The 20,676-nt window shown below is 35.7% G+C and overlaps 1 long non-coding RNA gene across 3 annotated transcripts in view; it reads right to left on the bottom strand.

The window, feature by feature from the left end:
* LOC123386568 overlaps nucleotides 1-20,676 on the bottom strand; it is a 248,829-nt gene that overhangs the window by 227,229 nt on the left and 924 nt on the right. Inside the window, exons 2-3 of one of the 3 annotated variants that reach the window (XR_006600638.1) lie at nucleotides 20,203-20,297; nucleotides 5,533-5,603 (exon numbers count right to left, since the gene is read on the bottom strand). This is a non-coding gene — a long non-coding RNA (uncharacterized LOC123386568). Of the gene's footprint in view, nucleotides 1-5,532; nucleotides 5,604-6,688; nucleotides 10,482-20,202; nucleotides 20,298-20,676 lie in introns of those variants that run through there. The other 2 variants (XR_006600640.1, XR_006600639.1) reach the window with 2 other exon arrangements.

Here is a 20,676-nt window from a genome sequence, read left to right as displayed (position 1 = left end):
TCCTGTCTATAAGTGAATTTTAATATGGAAATGGCTCTTGAAAGCAACCAGAACTACTCTTATAAGGTAAAGAGTTTTGGAAGTTGAAAGAATACTTCCTAGTGAGTGGGTTCTTCCTTGCTGAGAACAATACAATTTTTACAAATCATTAATATTAAATAATATATCCTTATACAATTATGTAAAAGGTAAGAACATGGATAACTTTGGTGTTTTTTTTTTAATTTCCCAATAACAAGATTGATGTAGAAATGGCAATCTGGCTTTCGGGAGGACTTCAACCAGAAGGCATTAGAGAAATGGGGAATAGAAGCTATTCCAAAGAAAAAACAAACAAACAAACAACACAAATTAAGCATGGGGCAAGAAGGGTAGGAGATGGCCTAGATTGGCCATGTCTAGGGGAGAAAGGTTGAAAGCTATTTTGCAATCTTATTCTGAAGGGGTTTAACATAAAGTTGGTCAGCCTTTTTAATTTTGGAATAAGATATATATGATTTTGGATTTACTATAAGTAATTTTTCTCAAAGAATTGGGAAAAACAAAGGATTGAAATAATACTGCTGAATAGGAGTTGAGACAAACAGAAAACTTTTGGAAGGGCTTTTACAGTGAATGAACTGGATGGTCATAAGAAAGAGATTATAAGATGTCCAGGAATCCTTGCGAGCTCATATAAAATTAGAAAGCATCAGTCTGCCATTCCCACTTTATTGGAGAAGACAGGATAAATTCTTACCAAATTTTCTAGGTAAAATTAGGATAGTCTTCCTTAACTAAAAAATATGTGGCTCTTTTTAATGCTCAAAAAGTTACATTTAAGTATTTTACTCAATTTATACTTTTTTAATATTATTTTTATTTCTGAACTTTATGAATTTATTTGCCTACTCAAACATTTTAAATTTTTCAATCAAAAATTATAAATTACATATAGTCTTTTGCTTACATTTTATGGATTGAGAAAGTGAAGCCTCTGGGTGTTCATTGATTCTTTGAAGTGGATGTTTTAGTTTATTTCTTTGAATACATGTAAGAAATTCTGCCAGCAAAAATACCATCATGAAAATGAAGAAATCTGGATTGCCCGGTGCTAGTTCCTACCACCTCAGGAAAGGCAACTGGACACACCTCTTCCCAACTCCATGATTAATTACATTATGTTAGAAATTTTAAATTGGCCATGATGAGAGTATTTATACCCAGAAATTGGCAGAGCACACAGTACGAATCGGAGTTTCCATCTCTTTCTTCCAGAAAGCCAGTTGTTAAAAAAGAAAAAAAGAAATAAAAGAAAGCAAGAAAGAAAGCCAGCTGTTAAATATGTACCAGCATACCACTGGCTCCACGTTAAAAAAAATATATAGATTTTAAAAAAGTTGGGAGGGACAAAAAGAGAAGGAGGAGGAAAGGAGGGAGCAAGGGAAGAAGGAGATTGGTTAATTTCAAAAGTATGGAGAGTAAGTGCCAATGAACAAAGTTCAGCTAGTGCAAGAGCAAAAGAGATTGACATATACACAAAGAATCTTTAGTTCTGAACCAGAAAAGGCCTGCTTTCTCCTTTAAAAACAGCCTGGACTGTTGCAAAAATCTAAAGAGTAACTGGGCACCCATAGGAGTGGAAAGTCATCCTCAGAGTGACTGAAATTAAGACTTGAACTGGGTGGGCTTCTTGGCAGGATGGTATAAATCCAAAGCCAAAGACTTGACAGACCAGAAATGAATTAAAATAGCTTAAAAAGACAAAATAAGCACCAATTTAAAATGAATGTCAAATCAACCATGCTAAGGATCTAACATGTATTCAGTGTCTGGCATTTATTCCATTGTTGATCTTTGAATAAAGGTATATGCTGTTCAAATGGGCAGGTCATATTGGACCCAATTTCAGAGCTATTTGGATCTATATAATGAAACATCTCCACTTAAGCTGTGATATGTTTATTAAGGAACAACATCCAGAAGTCAGATAGTTCAAAAATGACATCAGGACCTTTCAGTGTATATTTCGATTGGTTATGGAAAGGAAGAAAAAGGTAATCATCCCCAAGTAATACTGTTTCCTATGAACTACTATTTTTTTAAATCTTTTTTGCAGTTCCTAGAAATTACATTTCTACCATAACCGACCTGGTCACAACTGCAAAATCTCCATGTTATAAGTTACATGTCCCATGTTACACATTACTTGCAATTAAACCACCTCACAGGGGCTAAGTATGCCTGACAGAAGAGAGGCTCCACCAATTTAATTCTAGTTCTGGCATTACTAAATATGTGACAATGGACTCACTATTTAAGCTCTTAGGACTTCTATTTCCTCATTAATAAAATACCTAACTCATAGGATTACCCTGAGAGTAGATGAGTTTATGCATGTGAAGAGCATGGAATAGTGTATGGCATATAACAAATGCTAAATAAATGTTGGTTTTTATTATTTCACCACCTCAACACTAATATTGGTTTCTATGATATGGCTTTTTAATGATGATTATCTGTTTTATCAAGCAAACTCAAATATATGGTGAATCAGCATTATTTTATGGCTATCTTAATAACTCAGCTGCCCTGAAATGGAAAAAAATGACCAATTTTGCAGATATACTTTTGTCAGAAGTACTTAGTTCTAGCAATTCTAATCTGTAATACATTTCTTTGGGACTCTATTAGCCATTATCATTGTTATGTGACTGTGCACACTTATTATTTCTCTGATATCAAATTTTTCTTAGTCAAAGTAATAGCCTGACACTGTTATACTGCATTGACAATTCCAAAAACTCAAAGATTTTTTTAAAATAAGGTCTATTTCTTATTAATGTTGCATGCCCACAACTGTTTTGCAGAAACTTTGCCCCTCTCCCTTGCCTTTCCTGCAAGATCCAGAATTACAGAACTGTCCCTCTTTGGGTCTCAGGGCAATGGAAGAGAGAGAATATGGCTGACTATGACCTTACTTTTAAAACCTATGCACAAAGTGACACGTGGCATTCCCAACCATTTCAATGGCCAATGCAAGTCACATAGCCATTCTTGAGCCAAACAGAGAAAGGATGTATAATTTTCCCATGGAGAGAGGCAGTGCATATCTTAAACAATAATATGATCTACAATTAAGACTTAGTGATGCCAGAAATCAGGTGTTATTTGGGCGGGGGCGGGGGGGAGGGTGTTTTTTGTTTTTTAATTTGACTTTTTTCTGTGATTTTACTCTGTGCAGTTTTTGGCTGTAGTTAATGTTATTTTGTTTTTATTATTTCTTACCTGCATTATTTATTATGACCTAGAAAAGAAACTCTTACCTATATCCTGAAATTGACATTAGTGGCCCAATGGCACAGGATCCAAATATATGACAGTAGTCAAAATCTCCTCTTTCTTCTACACAATCTTTCTCTACCAGGTTGCTCCAATACTTCTATGACTAATAGTTCCAACTATATGTGTGCCACTGGCAGGAGACCTTATGGATGAATCATTAAAATCCTTAATATTTTTTGCTCAGAGGTGCAATAACCAGGATAACGACTAGATCAAGATGGAATTACACTAATTCTCTGACATAATTACCCACTTCCTTGGAGAATATTTTACTTTATTGATTCTAGGACTCGGGCTTGTTTTTATATCTTAATATCTCTTATATTGGAATCCATCCTTAAATTACCATCAGAAAGCTTTATACAATATTAATAATTTTTTTATTTCTTGGTTATATAAAAATTATGATGCATTTAATATTACTTCACTTCTTAAATTCAATGAAATATGGTTCTTATTAATATATATCTCAAGTTTGATCAGTACTAACATGTTGAGTGCCTTGCCTGATAAGTTATGATGCTGTGAACCACCCTTCCCTAGAGGCTGCTGCCCCAGTTCCCTTGTGACAGCCAGTGGGACTGGTCTATGAAGAAGCCATCCTGAGCATTCATACACTGGCACTAATAGCACCCGTTCTGTTAACAAGGTGGCTTAATGAATGACAATTTTTTTTCCTTTTTCCAACTTTTATTGTTAGAAGTTTCAGATCTTCACAAAGTTTAAAAGAACAGTACAAAGCACACCCATTTACCCTCTTACTACATTTGCCTTCTGTGTGTGTGTGTGTGTGTGTGTGTATGTGTGTGTGCATGTATGTATGATTTTGCAAAAACACTTGAAAGTAAATTGTAGACCTAACACATCATTCTGAAGCCTTCAACATTCATCTCTTACATATAGACCATCATCATACCTAAAAACTTAATTACCCATAATATCATCTAACACCACCCATATTTAAATTTATATGGGTGCCTAAAATGCCAAATATCCAACAGAAGCCCTCTGAACTTCACTCCTCCAGTCCATCCAAATAATTTCATAAGCTCTAATTTCCTGCATTTGTCTATGCTTGAAACTCTTTTTTTTTAATGTTTCTTTATTTTTGAAAGGGAGAGAGAGAGTGTGAGTGTGGGAGGGGTAGAGAGAAGAGACACAGAATCCGAAGCAGGTTAAAGGCTCTGAGCTGTCAGCACAGAGACTGATGCAGGGCTCAAACTCATGAACGGTAAGATTATGACCTGAGCCAAGTTGGACGCTTAACTGACTGAGCCACCCAGGTACCCTGTCTATGTTTGAAATTCTTAAGAGAACATTTTATTTCTTCACTGGACCCAATCTGAAATACACAGAAATTGAATCTCAAATACACAGAAATTGAAAAGAAAACAACAAAAGGTTGTACCACAGTAGTCCCAAACATAGAGAGCTAAATTATTTTGGAATTTTAATAAAGTAGTTTGCATAAGTGGATATTATGCAGAAATATGGAAATTAGGATGCATATGAGATATAATAGCAGTAATGATACCGATCCTAATGTGACTCTTTAGTCAGGACTCTTCATTGGGGAAAAAAGGGCCCTCCATCCAAATATAATAAGATAAACATTACAATTGTCTTTTAAAAATAATCTGTAAGTTTTCTTGACATTATACTTCAGAGGCTAACACAAATGAGTGAACATACCCAAGAGTGGTGTTACTCACCTTTTCTATAATGTCAGCACTACTCTCCTGGGGAAACAATGGATTAGCTCTTCTACAAAACATGCTCCCTTGAGTTCAGCAAAATAATACAGGACAGATTTTCAATTTAGCAGCTTCAGAAACATTTTGTGAAAGTTACAAAAAAAAATCCTTTCCCATGGTGCTCACTTGCCTAAATGGAAGCATCTGTTCCGAAGATTAGTGCATCCTGGAAAAGCTCAAGGGAAAGTATGTCACTTTCCTTCTATGAAACCCAAGTATTAACCACCTGCATGTTCCCAAGGCCTCCAACATTTTAGAGTCATAACTTCCTCCTTTACTTTTTCAACAAGCCTTCCTTCAAATACTGACTGGAGGGCTGAAGAGCCGCAACTTTTCCTTAGAGGATTATTAAGGAATTGCATTGCACCTATATGCCCCTCTCTCTGGTTTCCTGCTTTACCTGAGAGTTCAATTGCTCTCTCGTAATGATTTACATCCCATGGAACCTACTCACCTCTTGCACAGCTCAACTAGGCTAGACTTTTGACTTCTTTTTAGTTATTCCCAGGAGAACAGAGAATTTTGCTGAAATTGTTAACAGAAAAGAACGTAAGCATAGAAAAAAAGCAACAATGCAAAATTTAATATTAGCCATTTCTGTTTCTGAAGCCCCTCTTCATTACTCTCTACAGGGAATTTTTCTTTTTTGGGGGGGAGGGGCGGGTAGGATGGGAGGTGCCCTCACCCTCATAGTCTAGTATTGCTATCAGGTTGCCTTAAGAACTTCTTTGCACCGGCCCTTTCCCATAACCCCCCTTTTTTCTCATTCTCTAGTCTCCCCATACATCTTCTTCTCACTCCCAAACTCCTAGTATTTATCTTATTATTTATGACAGAAAGTAATTTTATTTTCACTGTTGCAGCCCTAATCCATCAATATGAAATTCTGGCCTCACTTTTCCCAACCAAACGACAGTTAAAGTATTCTCCAACACTTAAAAGTCACCTTCTCTAGAGCTTCTCTCTTATGACATTAAGAAATTCATGACCAGTTAAGAATAGATCCTGCTTCGTGAATATCAATGTCTTAACCATGTTGAGGCAAAAGAGTAATATTTTACCCCACAAAATGAGAAATGTAGGAATGATCATTCAGCTCCAAAATGCCCCAAGTGCCCCAACAGTGCCCCGAGCCCTTCTACCTTTTTAACAACACAACACTTTTAGCATGTGTCTCTTTCCCTCATGCTTATAATATGACATTCCATGTCCAAGCAGGAAGAGAAAATGATTTAAAAAAAAAAAAAAAGGAAAAAGGAAATACAGAAAAAGAAATCAAGAAAATGAGAAAGCTAAAGGGACAAGTCAGCCAAGTCTACTTTTAAAACAACTTTCTAGGGGCGCCTGGGTGGCGCAGTCGGTTAAGCGTCCGACTTCAGCCAGGTCACGATCTCGCCGTCCGTGAGTTTGAACCCCGCGTCGGGCTCTGGGCTGATGGCTCAGAGCCTGGAGCCTATTTCCGATTCTGTGTCTCCCTCTCTCTCTGCCCCTCCCCTGTTCACGCTCTGTCTCTCTCTGTCCCAAAAATAAATAAATGTTGAAAAAAAATTTAAAAAAAATAAAAAATAAAAAAAATAAAACAACTTTCTAGAAGCCCCATCCAAAGATACCTGCTTCTATTTCATTGGCTAGACTTGTATCCACTACTCTACAAGGGTGTGTACAAAGTTGGGGTTCTGTAAATAAAAAAGAAGAGAATTATTATTTGGTAGGCAATCAGAAATGTCCAGGAGCTGAGCTAACACAGAGATCACACAAATTCAAATATTACCAAGTAGCAAGCTCACTTACATGCTGTAAAGGATTCGAGCTAACAAAAGTCTCGGAGGAAGCAGAGAGAGGACTGAAATATCAAGAGCAGATCCCCAGCTTATTTCCACCATACATTCCCTCTGGTCCAGAATAGAGGAGATCTCTACGTGAGATTCACAGAACCACTTCACACAAAGGGAGTATTTAAATTATGAAGCAAGTCCACTTCACACACCAGAGAGATATATCATGCTCCTCACATCCTGAATAGAACAGGTCACCTGCCCTCTCTCTGCCTCCTTCTCCTGGTTATTTTCTCCACCAGGCTGCTTTCATTTCTTCTTCCCCGTCTATAGCCAGTTTCTCCTTTTTTGTGTAGATAAAGCGATATAACCATTTTCTTTTAGTTTTGATTTTTTTTAATTAGGTGGGATAAAGTTCTTGGGTTCTTTGCAAAAAAATCTTTTGCACAAAATGTAAAAAAATATGTATTAAGCACGCTCCCTCAGAGTCACAAGATTTTTTTCTTCCTTTATATCTACAAAGTAAGTCAACAAATTTATGGGCGTCTGCTAACTGCCATTTATTGTTCAAAGCACTGGGAATCTAAAAATGGATGAGAACTTGTCCTTGCCCTGGAGGAGCTCACTGTTTGGGGGATGAGATAGATTCATAAATACACTATCACAGAGCAGTGTGGAAAGTTCTAGGATAGCCATATTCCTAGGGTACAAGGCATGCTGAATTTGGCAAGTAATCTAGCCAGAAGCTAAAAAAGAAGGGTAGATTAGTACTCCTTTGCTGAATCTTAAAGATGAACGGGAGGTTGAGAGACTCCAAGCAGAAGTAACACATGAAGAAAATGGAAGAAACTTCTGGTGTGTGTAGAGAACAACAAGGCAATTTGTGGTTATTAAAACATAAATTGTGAGGCAGATAGTGCTGAGAGACGCACTTGGAGAGGGCTTGGGTCAGATCACGGAGGACCTCGTAAACCATCTTAAAAACCTTTAGCTTGATCCTGCAATTGATGGTGAGCTTTTGAAGACTTTGAGAGTAGAGAGTGACAGTATCACAAGTACATTTTCGAGCTGGCTCTAGACTGAAACTTAGATGAGAAATAGGGATAAGACCAGAGCCAAGAAAACTGGATTAAAGGCTGCTATGATAACCCAGGCAAGAAGTGGTAAGGACCTAAATAAACACGGCATAAGAGAAATAATGTGTTTATTCATTTAATGAATATTGATTGAACATGCACTGCGTTGCAGGCACAATTACAGGCAGAAGGTCATAAAAGTGAGCAAAACAAACAGAAATCCCTACCTTCACAGAATTTATCAGGCAATGTGAAAGTTCTTCCAGATCTGTGGATTAATACATAGTGATTGACTTATGTAACCAAAGGCACATATAAAATTTTTGGCCCAGACTAAAAATATAGTCTTTGTCCAAAGAAAAAAAAGGAAACAGGAAGTCCAGATCCTCATTCACATGGTCCCTAAATCTTGAAGGGCTTTTTCTTATAGAATATTAATTAAATGAAACCCACCTCATCAATGCACCTTTCTGGTGAATATAAATAACTTCCGCTGATCTCTGCAACATTTTAACATTTTCACCATTTGGAAATACAGCTGTTGCTGCTCAGCTTGCTTTTTCTCCGCAGCTTTGATGGTGTAGTAATGTCAGAATGTGACCTTATTGCTTACCCAGGCTATGCACTAATGATTCCATTTTTCATAAACAGTGGGGCTTAGTAACCTTTGGGGACCACTTTCAAATTCTTGTACATCCACAAACACTGTAATTTGTGAGACATCTGTTACTCTAGGCTCTAATTTTGAAGGAAACCTCCTCAGAATATATTTTTACTAACTCAGGAAGTTTTTTTTTTTTTTAAATAGCATTACATATTTGCCTCATTGCTCTGCTTTACACACTGTATATACGTAAGCATCGAGAACCTGCAAGTACTTTATACTGTCAACTAAGGTTAAACTACTTGCGGGAGTAAAGTCTGCCAGGGAATTATGTATAATAGCAATTTTCCCCTCACCAACACTTGGCAAAGGAACTTTTCCCTACATTTTCTATTCTGGTCAGGTAACTCATTTTTTTCCAGTGTTTGTTCCATCACTAGCTTGCTAGATGACCATGATACAAGAAAATGTATCACCTCTATGGATATATTTCCTAATTCAGAAGTGGAGAGAATTGAATGACAAAATATCCCCTAACAAGGTGATTCTAGATTTTTTAATTCGTAAGACCAGTTTCACAGCAGACACTGAATTCCAAATAAATAGACAAAAGGATACAGGTGTCTCCCCATCCATTTTTTAAAAGTTTGCGCTACATCACTTTACTTTTACAAAAGACCTACATTAGTACTACCTGTTTTTGTTAACCAAAAGAAATCTGAAGAGGATTGTCACTTTTAGGAAAAAAGACAAAAAGCAAAAATAGCATTCATTGTTTGTTTTGCAGCAGAGCTGTTCTAGAGGCACATACACCAGGAAGAGCTGAGGTGGTCCTGCCAAGCTCCTTCCCCAGGAACTACACTCAGCACCTCAACATCAAGCTGCCATGGTGTTGAACTGTGTGAGCATCTGTGCTTTGTCTTGATTTATTTCACACATCTGTTAACAAGATTTGTCCTAAGGTATCACAAAAGCCTAAGAGAGGTTATTTGGGGGGCCTGGGAATGCTCAAAAATTTTCCATATAAATTAATGGTGATTGCTTCTTAACTTTATAGCATTTTGGCCTACAAAAGGTTTCATTGCAATGCTCTACATTCAGATAGCAAGGGAGACCTGTATTATTCAAAAATAAATAAATGTCTTAAACTAATTAAAATATCTAAATCAGACAACACATATCCCAGAGTGCTTAGGCAATGTACCAAAATAATCTCAAGATGGCTGGAAGTAAATTTTTCGTATTATAGATAACAAATATTGCTGCCAGAATACTGTAGACATGAAAAGTTCTCGTTTTCAAAAATAGGTGGAGGTGAAGGCACTGGCTCTTTGACAACTAATTTCCTTCATGGTTATTAGACATTTATATCTTTCCATCCCTTTAAGGAGTTAATTCAGGTAACATATCTTCTGGAAAATCGTCCATTTAAGGAGTTTTCTCATTTATTAGCATAGATTTTTGAAAACTGTTTTTTGTAACTCTATTAATTATTTCTCTACTGGTGGATCATTCCTTCTTCTCAACCTTAAATCTATGTATTTGTGTTTTCATCTCTTCCTAGCTACACCCTTGATGAAGGTAAGTGGGAAGTTACCCATTTGATTGGGCTTTGTTACTATTGTTTAACTGCTTTATATCAATTCTACTATTTTTTTCTATTTCTAATTTATGCTTTGATTTATGTTTTTATCATTATTGATGCATTTCTTTCTTTAGCTTTCCTTGGATGTATTTGTTCAACTTCCTATACTGAATGCTTAATTATTTTCATTTTCTTTTCCTTAAGTTGTTGTATACAGTATTCTCAATCTTGTGAGAGGTAAGGTTCTGCAACTTCAGGTTTTATTTTCTATTTGATCCAACAGTTGGTTAAATGAAAGCTATTGTTTCTTTCTTTCTTTTTTTTAGTTTATTTATTTATTTTGAGAGAGAGAGAGAGAGAGAGAGCGAGCGAGCAGGGAAGGGGTAGAGAGAGAAAGAGAGAGGATCCCCAGTAGGCTCCACACTGTCAGCACCACAAACTGTGAGATCATGACCTGAGTTGAAATCAAGAGTCAGACACTTAACCGAATGAGCCCCCCAGGTGCCCCAAAAGTTACTGTTTCATTTGTTTTTTCTTTTGCTAGGTATATCTGGTTTTACTAGTTTACTTTCAGAAATTCAAAGATTTACTAAATTGCTTTTCTACTTTCTGGAATTTATTGAGATTTCCTTTGTGGGTTCAGGGGAATTTTGAAAAGGTAGAGCCTCAATAGTATATAAATTTTTATAGCATCTCTATTAATTATTAGGAATACAATCTCCTTCGTTATTGGATTGTGGATTTTTCAATATGTTCAGGGTGAAAGAAATACGAAAAATATCTGGGTAAGACTTATCAAGACAAAAAAGAAAGGACTCAAAAAAAAAAAATAATAAAAAGCCCACAAATGAGAGAGGAGAATTAACACCACAGAAATACAAACAATTATAAGAGAATATTATGAAAAACTATATGCCAACAAATTGGACAACCTAGAAGAAATGGATAAATTCCTAGAAACATATAAAATACAAAAACTGAAAGATGAATAAATAGATACTTTGAACAAATCAATAATCATTAAAAAACTGAATCAGTCATCAATAAACTCCCAAAAAAATCCAGAACCAGATGGCTTCACAGGTGAATTTTACCAAACATTTAAAGAGGAGTTAATATCTATTCTTCTCAAACTATTCCAAAGCACAGAAAAGGAAGGAAAATTTTCAAATTCATTCTATGAGGCCAGCATTACCCTAATACCAAAATCAGATAAATCCACCACAAAAAACTATAGGCCAATATTTCTGGTGAACATAGATATAAAAGTTCTCAACAAAATACTAGCAAACATACATTTACATTGTTGGATTCATAAATCCAATACATTTAAAAAAATAATTCACCACATCAAGTGGGATTTATTCCTGGGCTGCATATTCCTGGGTTGAATATTGCATATTCACAAATAAATCAATGTGATACATTTCATCAATAAAAGAAATAAGAACCATATGATCACTTCCATAGATGCAGAAAAAAATTTGACAAAGCACAACATCCATTCGTGATAAAAACTCTCAAAAAAGTAGGTGTAGAGGGAACATACCTCAACATTATAAAGGCCATCTATGAAAAACCCACAGTTAACATAATCTTTAATGGAGAAAAATCAAGAGTTTTTCCCCTAAGGTCAGGAATAAGACAAGGATGTCCATTTTCACCACTTTTATTCAACATAGTACTGGAAGTTCTAGCCACAGCAATCAGACAACACAAAGAAATAAAAGGCATCCAAATTGGTAAAAAAGAAGTAAAACTTTCACTATTTGCAGATGACTAGACACTATATATATATATATATATAGAAAACCCAAAAGATTCCACCAAAAACTGCTACAACCGATAAGTGAATTCACTAAAGTCACAGGATACAAAATCAATGTAGATAAATCTGTTGCATTTCTATACACCAATAATGAAGCAGCAGGTAGAAAAATTAAGAAAATAATTCCATTTACAATTGCACCAAAAATAGTAAGATACCTAAGAATAAACCTAATGAAAGAGGTGGAAGACCTGTACTACAAAAACTATAAAACACTGATGAAAGAAATTGAAGATGACACAAAGAAATGGAAAAACATTCCATGTTCATGTATTAAAAGAATATTGTTAAAATGTCTACACTATGCAAAGCAATTTGCAAATTCAATGCAATCGCTATTAAAATACTAACAGAATTTTTCACAGAACTAGAATAAACAATCCTAAAGCCACAAAAGACCCTGAATAGCCAAAGCAATCTTGAAAGAGAAAAGCAAAGCTGGACACATCACAATTCCAGACTCAAGTTATATTATAAAACTGTAGTAATGAAAGCAATATGGTGCTGGTACGAAAATAGACACATAGATCAGTAGAACAAGATAGAAAACCCAGAAATAAACCCACAATTATATGGTCAACTAATCTTCAACAAAGCAGGAAAGAATATCCAATGGAAAAAAGACAGTCTTTTCAACAAATGATAAAACTGAACGGCAACATGCAAAAGAATGAAACTGGACCACTTTCTTATACCACAAACAAAAATAAAGACCTAAATGTGAGACCTAAAAGCATAAAAATTCCAGAAGAGAACACAGGCAATAACCTCTTTGACATCAGCCATACCAACTTTTTTCTAGATCTATCTCCTAAGGCAAGGGAAACAAAACTCTTGGGACTTTATCAAAATAAAAATCTTCTGCACAATGAAGGAAACAATCAACAAAACTAAAAGGAAATATACAGAATGGGAGAAGATATTTTTAAATGACATATTAGAAAAACAGCATCCAAATTATATAAAGACCTTATACAACTCAACACCCAAAAAACAAATAATCTATTTTAAAAAATGGCCAGAAGACATGAACAAATATTTCTCCAAAGAAGACATGCAGATGGCTAACAGATAGCCTGAAAAGACGCTCACCCTCACTTACCATCAGGGAAATGCAAATCAAAACTACAATGAGCTATCACCTCACAACTGTCAGAATGGCTAAAATCAACAACACAAGAAACAAGTGTTGGTGAGGATTTGGAGAAAGAGGAATCTTCCTCCACTGTTGATAGGAATGCAAACTGGTGCTGCCACTGTGGAAAACAGTATGGAGGTTCCTCCAAAAGTTAAAAATAGATCTACCCGAATACAAAAAGACTAATTCAAAGGGACACACATACCCTGATGTTTAGAGCAGCATTTTTTACAATAGCCAAAGTATGGAACAGCCCAAGTGTCCATTGTTTGATGAATGGATAAAGAAGAAGTGATATAGAGATTATATATATATATGTAATATATATATATATATACAGAGAGAGAGAGGGGGGGGGAAGGAGAGAGAGGGGGACAGAGAGAGAGAGAGAGAGAAAGAGATCATATATATATCAGCCATAAAGTTTCCATCAGTTGCTATGGCTGATGTCAACAGTACCATTCAGCCATAAAAAAGAATGAATCTTGCCATTTGCAACAACATGGATAGAGCTAGAGAGTATAATGCTAACTGAAATAAGACAGTCAGAGAAAGACAAATACCATATGATTTCACTCATAGGTGGAACTCAAGAAACAAAACAAATGAGGATAGGGAAGAAAAAAGAAAGAGAGACAAACAAAGAAACAGATTCTTAGCTATAAAGAACAAACTGAGGGGGCGCCTGGGTGGTGCAGTCGGTTGAGTGTCCGACTTCAGCCAGGTCATGATCTCGCGCTCCGTGAGTTCGAGCCCCGCGTCGGGCTCTGGGCTGATGGCTCAGAGCCTGGAGCCTGTTTCCGATTCTGTGTCTCCCTCTCTCTCTGCCCTTTGCCCGTTCATGCTCTGTCTCTCTCTGTCCCAAAAATAAATAAAAAAAAAAAACGTTGAAAAAAAAATTAAAAAAAAAAAAAAAGAACAAACTGATAGTATCAGAGAGGTTACCAGAGAGTGGGAGAATGGGTTAAATGGTGATGGGGATTAAGGAATGAATTTGAAATGAGCTGCTGAATGTTGTATGCAGGTGTTGAATCACTATATTATACACTTGAAACTAATATAACACTGTACATTAACTAATTGGAATTAAAATAAAAACTTATAAACAAATAAAATAAAAATCTCTGGCTACAATTGTTATTTCTTTCGATCTCCTGTTTTCTAAAGTCGTATTTATATATATATATAGATGCTTTGTTATTTACCGTCACTATAAACAGTGCAAAAATGTGTTTAATTTTACCACCTCTCCCTCCCTTTTTCTTCCAGTTTTGGTGACAAGTCCTGGAACATTTTCCCTGGCAAACTATAACTGAATTATTAATAATTATTAATTATTTCACTATATGGCTTTGTTCAAGAGTTATAATCATAAAAGTTAATTTTGTAACTATGATTTAAAATTTTTAACTGTAGTAATTATGTTTTTAAAAATTAATTTTTACCACCAGGATTTTCTTTCCACAGTTTCAATCTTTTGCTTGAATAGAGTATGCATTCAAGTAATTTATCATGTAGGCTACATAGGATATAGAGTTGAAGAGTCTTTGTATATTTAGAAATATCTTTCTGTTGCCTTGACATATTAATGACAATTTGGCTGGATGTACCCTCTGTGGGTGAAATCTATTCTTCCTCCAAATTCTGGAAATATTTTTCATCTGTTCTCTTGCATACAAAGTCTCTGAAATTAATTAATTCTTCTGTGTTTATATTTCTATTATTCCTACTTTAACATTTAACATCTAATAATTTCACTAGGTGTGCCTTAGTCTTCAATCATCTTTATTATCTTTCTAGGGAATATAATGCATACTTATTGTTTGCATCCCCCTCCCCCCAAGATCTGTCCCTCTTTTGCTGACAATAGAATTAATTCATTTTTTTCCTCACACCAATCCATATTGTTTTATGTGAAGCTCAAACCCCAAACCAGGGGTAGAGCATATAAACCAGTCTTAGGTCAAGTGATACATCATCACCTTGCCTCAATGATTGGTTCACTCAGTGTGTGAACCTCCCCATGTGATTTCTCCTCATCGCCAGGTTCACTTGCCACAATGTATTAAAGAGACGTGCACTAATTAAAGCATTACCTGCACTTTGCATTGATTACTCATCCTACCACATGAAGGAAATAATGGCTCCTGATATCATCTTCAATTTGGGGGCAAATATATTGTCCGGCTTGCCATGATCTTTGGGTATTATATACAGTTCTTTCCTAATTTTAGGACAAATATTCCTTTCTCTGAGTAATAGGGAGTTTTTTGCTTGTTTTGTTTTGTTTTGTAGATGAAGAATTGCAAAAACATTCTGTGGAGAAAAAAATCACTTTTTATTTCTGAAAATTAAAAAATCAAACAAGGCTATATCCTATTATAGAAAGCCCCATATTAGCTATTACTTTTTTTCTAGCCAAAAATGTTCAGTTACTTAAACATCCTATTCTCAGGTTGCCATTTTTTTTTTATAGAAAGTGTTTTTGATGAAGCTACTACTTCTTCCTTAAGAAAGATAATGTTTTTCTTTCCCCTGAAGTAAACATGTGAAGTTTAATTCAAGAATCTATTTCCTTCTTTATTAGCTAATTCTTTATTATTAGTTTATTAACAAAATAGCTGCCACTAATATTATAATCTTAACCTACATTTTCTTAGTGAAATGGACACTTGTTGGCTTTTGGAATAGATGCCATCCATTCACCATGATGTTGATGACAGTGGCTAGTTTTCACTTGAGTGATTTCACTCCTTCCTACTTTCAGTCCTTTGACCATCCTGCTAGATCTAAATGTGGTATTTGACCTAGGATGGGCACATGGTTATGTAAGAATGTGCCAGTGGTTACACAGGAATGATGTTATGAGCTGAATTGTATCCTGTCCCCATCCCCAGCAAATTCATATAGTGAAGTCCTAACCCCTAGTAACTCAGAATGTGACTGTATTTGGAAAGAGTAAATATCTAAAAAAAGTAAATAAGATTAAATAAAGTCATTAGGGTGGTCCTCATTCCAATATGACTTGTGTCCTTATAAAAAGAGGAGATTAGAACACAAAAGCACAGAGAGATGACCATGGGAAGACACAGAGAAAAACTGGTCAATTGCAAGCCAAGAGAGAGGCCTCAGAAGAAGCCAAATCTGCTAACTCTTTGAACTTGGACTTTTAGCTTCCAGAAATGAGAGAAAATAAATTCCTGTTGCTCAAGCCATCCAGTCTGTTATAGTAGGCCACTAATACAAACAGGTATGTGACTCCTCAAATCAATCAGAACCAATAAGATTCAATTCTGGAAAAGGATGTTTTTCACTACTGCATTTGAAGCTAAGTGAACTCAGGATGAGGGTTGCTGCAGCCCTCTTGTCACGATGAGGCCAGACCTACCAGAGAATGTAACCAACACAGAGGAAGTGGTACTAAAGGATAAAATAAATGAGACAAGTACAGTGCTGTCATTTGATTCCCCAAGATCAAGCAAACTTGAAGCCACCTCTACTCATGGACTTTTCAATTTTGCAAGTCAATAAAAATCCATGTTTAAGTATTAGAAATTGAATTTTCTTTCCTCACAGCCAAAAGAGTCCTAATTAAGAACTTAACATCCAAGAATTATAAGCCAAGATTTGTCCAAAGTTACAGATGGTTTTGTTTTGTTTTTTTGTTTTTTTTCCTAAACAGCAATTGCTTTAAAATGATACAGTCCTATGGAAAGATGTCATGGTCCCTTTTTATAGGAAAAAAAAAATCAGATAAAATAATAACAAAATATTTTATAGGAAAATGTCTTGAAATATCTGTCTGTTCTATAAGTCATTTCCTCTGGAAAGGGAGATTGATTTGGGGTAGATACATTTCAGGAGTCTATACTACATTTTATTTACTGCTTCACTGATCTTACACCAAACATCCTTTGAAACAGATTTTGAAATAATAAGAATTAAAATTTATAAAGAAAAATGAAGCAGTCCTGGAATTCTGAGCGTTGACTCCGTGTTATTTCACTGTCATATCTTTGAGTATATCTGTGCACACACTTGTAAACTGGGGTAACTGCCTACAAGAGAAAACAGGTTAACATATTATATGCCAAAAGCATACGGGAAAATAATTAGACATAAGGACTGGATCCTGATGGAAGATGGCTTGTTTCCCCAAGCTACTCTGGGTCTCCCTCTCTTTACCACAACCTGTGCAACACCAGCAGTCCCCCTTCCCTGTGTAGTTATTCAAGCGAGGTATCAGCCTGCACAGCCGATCAAGCAAGCAATATCCATTCTGAACCCTCTGTTGCTAATGTATTGACTTTCTTATTCCGCACCACTCACTAAGCAGACTAGACAACAAGAGGTAAGTCACCTCTGCACCCAGGATGTGCCTGCAGGATAATAGCAATTTTAATCCCTGCATCAAGCAATCCTCAGAACTCCTATGACCGGCTTAAAAAAAAAATCAGAATATAGTCACCCATCTCTCAAGTCTCATTGTGAAGAGTTTGGTGAAAGAAGTAAATACTCTTATAAGAATTTATTAGTAGAAAAGTTTTTCCTCGGGGCGCCTGGGTGGCGCAGTCGGTTAAGCGTCCGACTTCAGCCAGGTCACGATCTCGCGGTCCGGGAGTTCGAGCCCCGCGTCAGGCTCTGGGCTGATGGCTCGGAGCCTGGAGCCTGTTTCCGATTCTGTGTCTCCCTCTCTCTCTGCCCCTCCCCCGTTCATGCTCTGTCTCTCTCTGTCCCAAAAATTAAAAAAAAAAAAAAAAAAAAAAAAAAAAAAAAAGAAATGTTTTTCCTCAACAAGTTCAGCAATAAAAAAAGTCACAATGATAATGTTACGTATGTTCCTATCTTTCTGTCATCTGAGAAAATTATGTTTTATTTGATTATTAGATTGTAATGGCTGAAGAAACATCGAGACAATATCTGTTTAAAAGGATGCAAATTTTCTGTAAAATTAAGTTTATTTGAAAACTCAAAATTGTTAGTGTTATATTTAATGACAAAAAGAGACTATTTAAAACAATGTGATATTTCCCTCTAATGTTATAATAAAATTTGGCAATTATTGTGACTTAAGTTTTAGTCAGGCAATATTTATATTCTTCTAGAAATTTCTATAATAGGTCTAGGAACCTATAAGATTTAAGGAAATTTAGGTTAGAAAATCACAGTTTTCCAATTTCTCAGTTATATATCCTTGGACAAGTAATTTAACCTCACTGTTCTTTTATTTTCCCCTTTTGTAATGAGAATAATATACTAGTTTTTATATGAGTATAAAAATTAAATAAAATAATATGCATAAAGCACCAAACATATTACAAGGCTGAATATGAAACATATATACAATATATGTTTTGAAAATAACACTGATATTTCTATATACTTTAAATTAACATACAAAAATCAAATTTACAAAAGACATAGAAGGATAATGTGCATTATTTTTAAGTGTGTTCCCTATAAGGACTATTTTACTACAAAAATCCTTTATTTTCGAGTTCTCCCACTCATTTGAAAGATGGCTAGATGTACTAAAACTATAGTGAAAAAGATCCAGAGTGAATCCTTACAAGCCTGTGATACTAGATAAATTACTTAACTTGTCTGAGTCACCATGTACTTAGTGGAAGAATAAGAGCATCATCACTTATTTGCCAAAGCTTAAGGGAAGACAAGTTCTGGCCTGTGGTATGTGCTTATTATATTCTTTAAATTTAGAAACTCACTTATTTTATAAAGCAAGGTACATGTTTGCAGTAGCACCACACACAAGGAATTTTGCTGAAAGGTAGGTCTATTTTAAACACAATTATATTGCAAAAGGTTTAGCACAGGTATGGAATCCTATATGTACTCAATAAGAATACAGGACTGTTACATTCATCATTCAAAATGTTTTTGAGCACCTCACCTGCCAGATCTGTGCTAGGTTTCAGAGGCCAATATTTCTGATGAAGCCACAAATGAGGGCTAGTTGCCTAAAATTCTTTATTTCCAGCTCTGTCCCGTGGCATAAGAGATTTCATTAACAAGAGCTAATACCTCCAGGATATAAAGCTATTTCAGAGAAAAAAGGATTAATTAACTATTAATACAATAAAATACAACAGGAGCCCAGCTGCCAGGTTTATGTATGCCAGTTGTCCTTGCCAGAATTCCCTCTGCAGATTCATTTGAGCTACTCTCCAACCTGCTGGTCAGAATTCCAGGTTCATTGTGTTACTTTAAGTATGGCAGAGTGCAATAAAGCAGGAAACATCATTCTACACAAAGCTCTAAGGTTGACCTCCTTAAGACAACAGAGAAAACAATAATGAGATGTTCAAGAGAAGTAAAAATTCCTCAAGGGTGAAATGTGTTTTCTTAGATCCATGCAAGCAAACATGTTTACAGAATTCCATCTCAGGATCAAAATTTAATTGTGTTGACAGTGAACACTGTCTTATCTTTTTCCATATCATGAATGCTAAAATGGGACCTTACTTTCAAGAATTTGCTCTGACAGCTCAGATTTTTCAAATCAGTGTTTGCCATAGCCAACTACCACTGCCTCAGGTGACCCTATTAAAATATTTACAACACTATGCCGTCGACTATGTTATGTAGTAAATATAATGGATATTGTTGTGTTTAATGTAAAGGATCTGAACTAAGCAAAAAGATAGTCAAAGCCCTTCCCCTGGACAACGTTCATGGTGACACAGTCTCTCAGCACAGTTTATGCTCTTGATCAAAAAGTGTTACTCCAGATCTATCCATTTAAAGAAGTTTCAGACCAATATTGCCAACTCCACTATCAGTTAATTAGAGAACACTCATAACAGGTTTTGTTTCCCCACATATACCTACAGAGGTCAGATAACAAATATTTTTAATCTGATTACTCTCTCCTACATATCATCCAAGTATGAATCTCAGAATTTGAGAGATTTAATTTCAAGTTCTGCTTCTGTCTTGTGGCCATATAACTTCTCAGGATCTCAGTTTCTTCTTTAGTAAAAATACCATTGTCATGATGATAAAATTAAATAACTTATTCAAAGACTTAGAACATTACAGACGCTCCAAAATAGTAGCTCTTATTACTGAGAAAGGCCAGGTGAGATAACAGTGCCTACCAGAAGAGAGTAAGAAAGGGCTCTTCCATTCAGAACATCCAGAACCTCCAGGATCCTCCCTGTTTACTGAGGCCTGAAGGAATCACTAAGCTCAGCTGTGAAGAAGGAAAAAAGCAAAAAGGAGAAAACCAGGTGGATGTAGACAAAAACATGACTTAATTGCAAGAAGTAACACCTTTTCTTTTTCTGAGTTTTATAATTGCCTATATTACCTATTTCACTCAAAATAGCCTGTCAACCCTAGCATCCCTCCAGGGGATAATAAAGATCTCTTTTAAATTTTTTTTTTCAACGTTTATTTATTTTTGGGACAGAGAGAGACAGAGCATGAACGGGGGAGGGGCAGAGACAGAGGGAGACACAGAATCAGAAACAGGCTCCAGGCTCTGAGCCATCAGCCCAGAGCCTGACGCAGGGCTCGAACTCCCGGACCGCCAGATCATGACCTGGCTGAAGTCGGATGCTTAACCGACT

Source organism: Felis catus, chromosome B4 (assembly GCF_018350175.1).
Source record: "Felis catus isolate Fca126 chromosome B4, F.catus_Fca126_mat1.0, whole genome shotgun sequence".
NCBI lineage: Eukaryota > Metazoa > Chordata > Mammalia > Carnivora > Felidae > Felis > Felis catus.
This window is presented reverse-complemented; position numbering and strand designations above follow the sequence as displayed.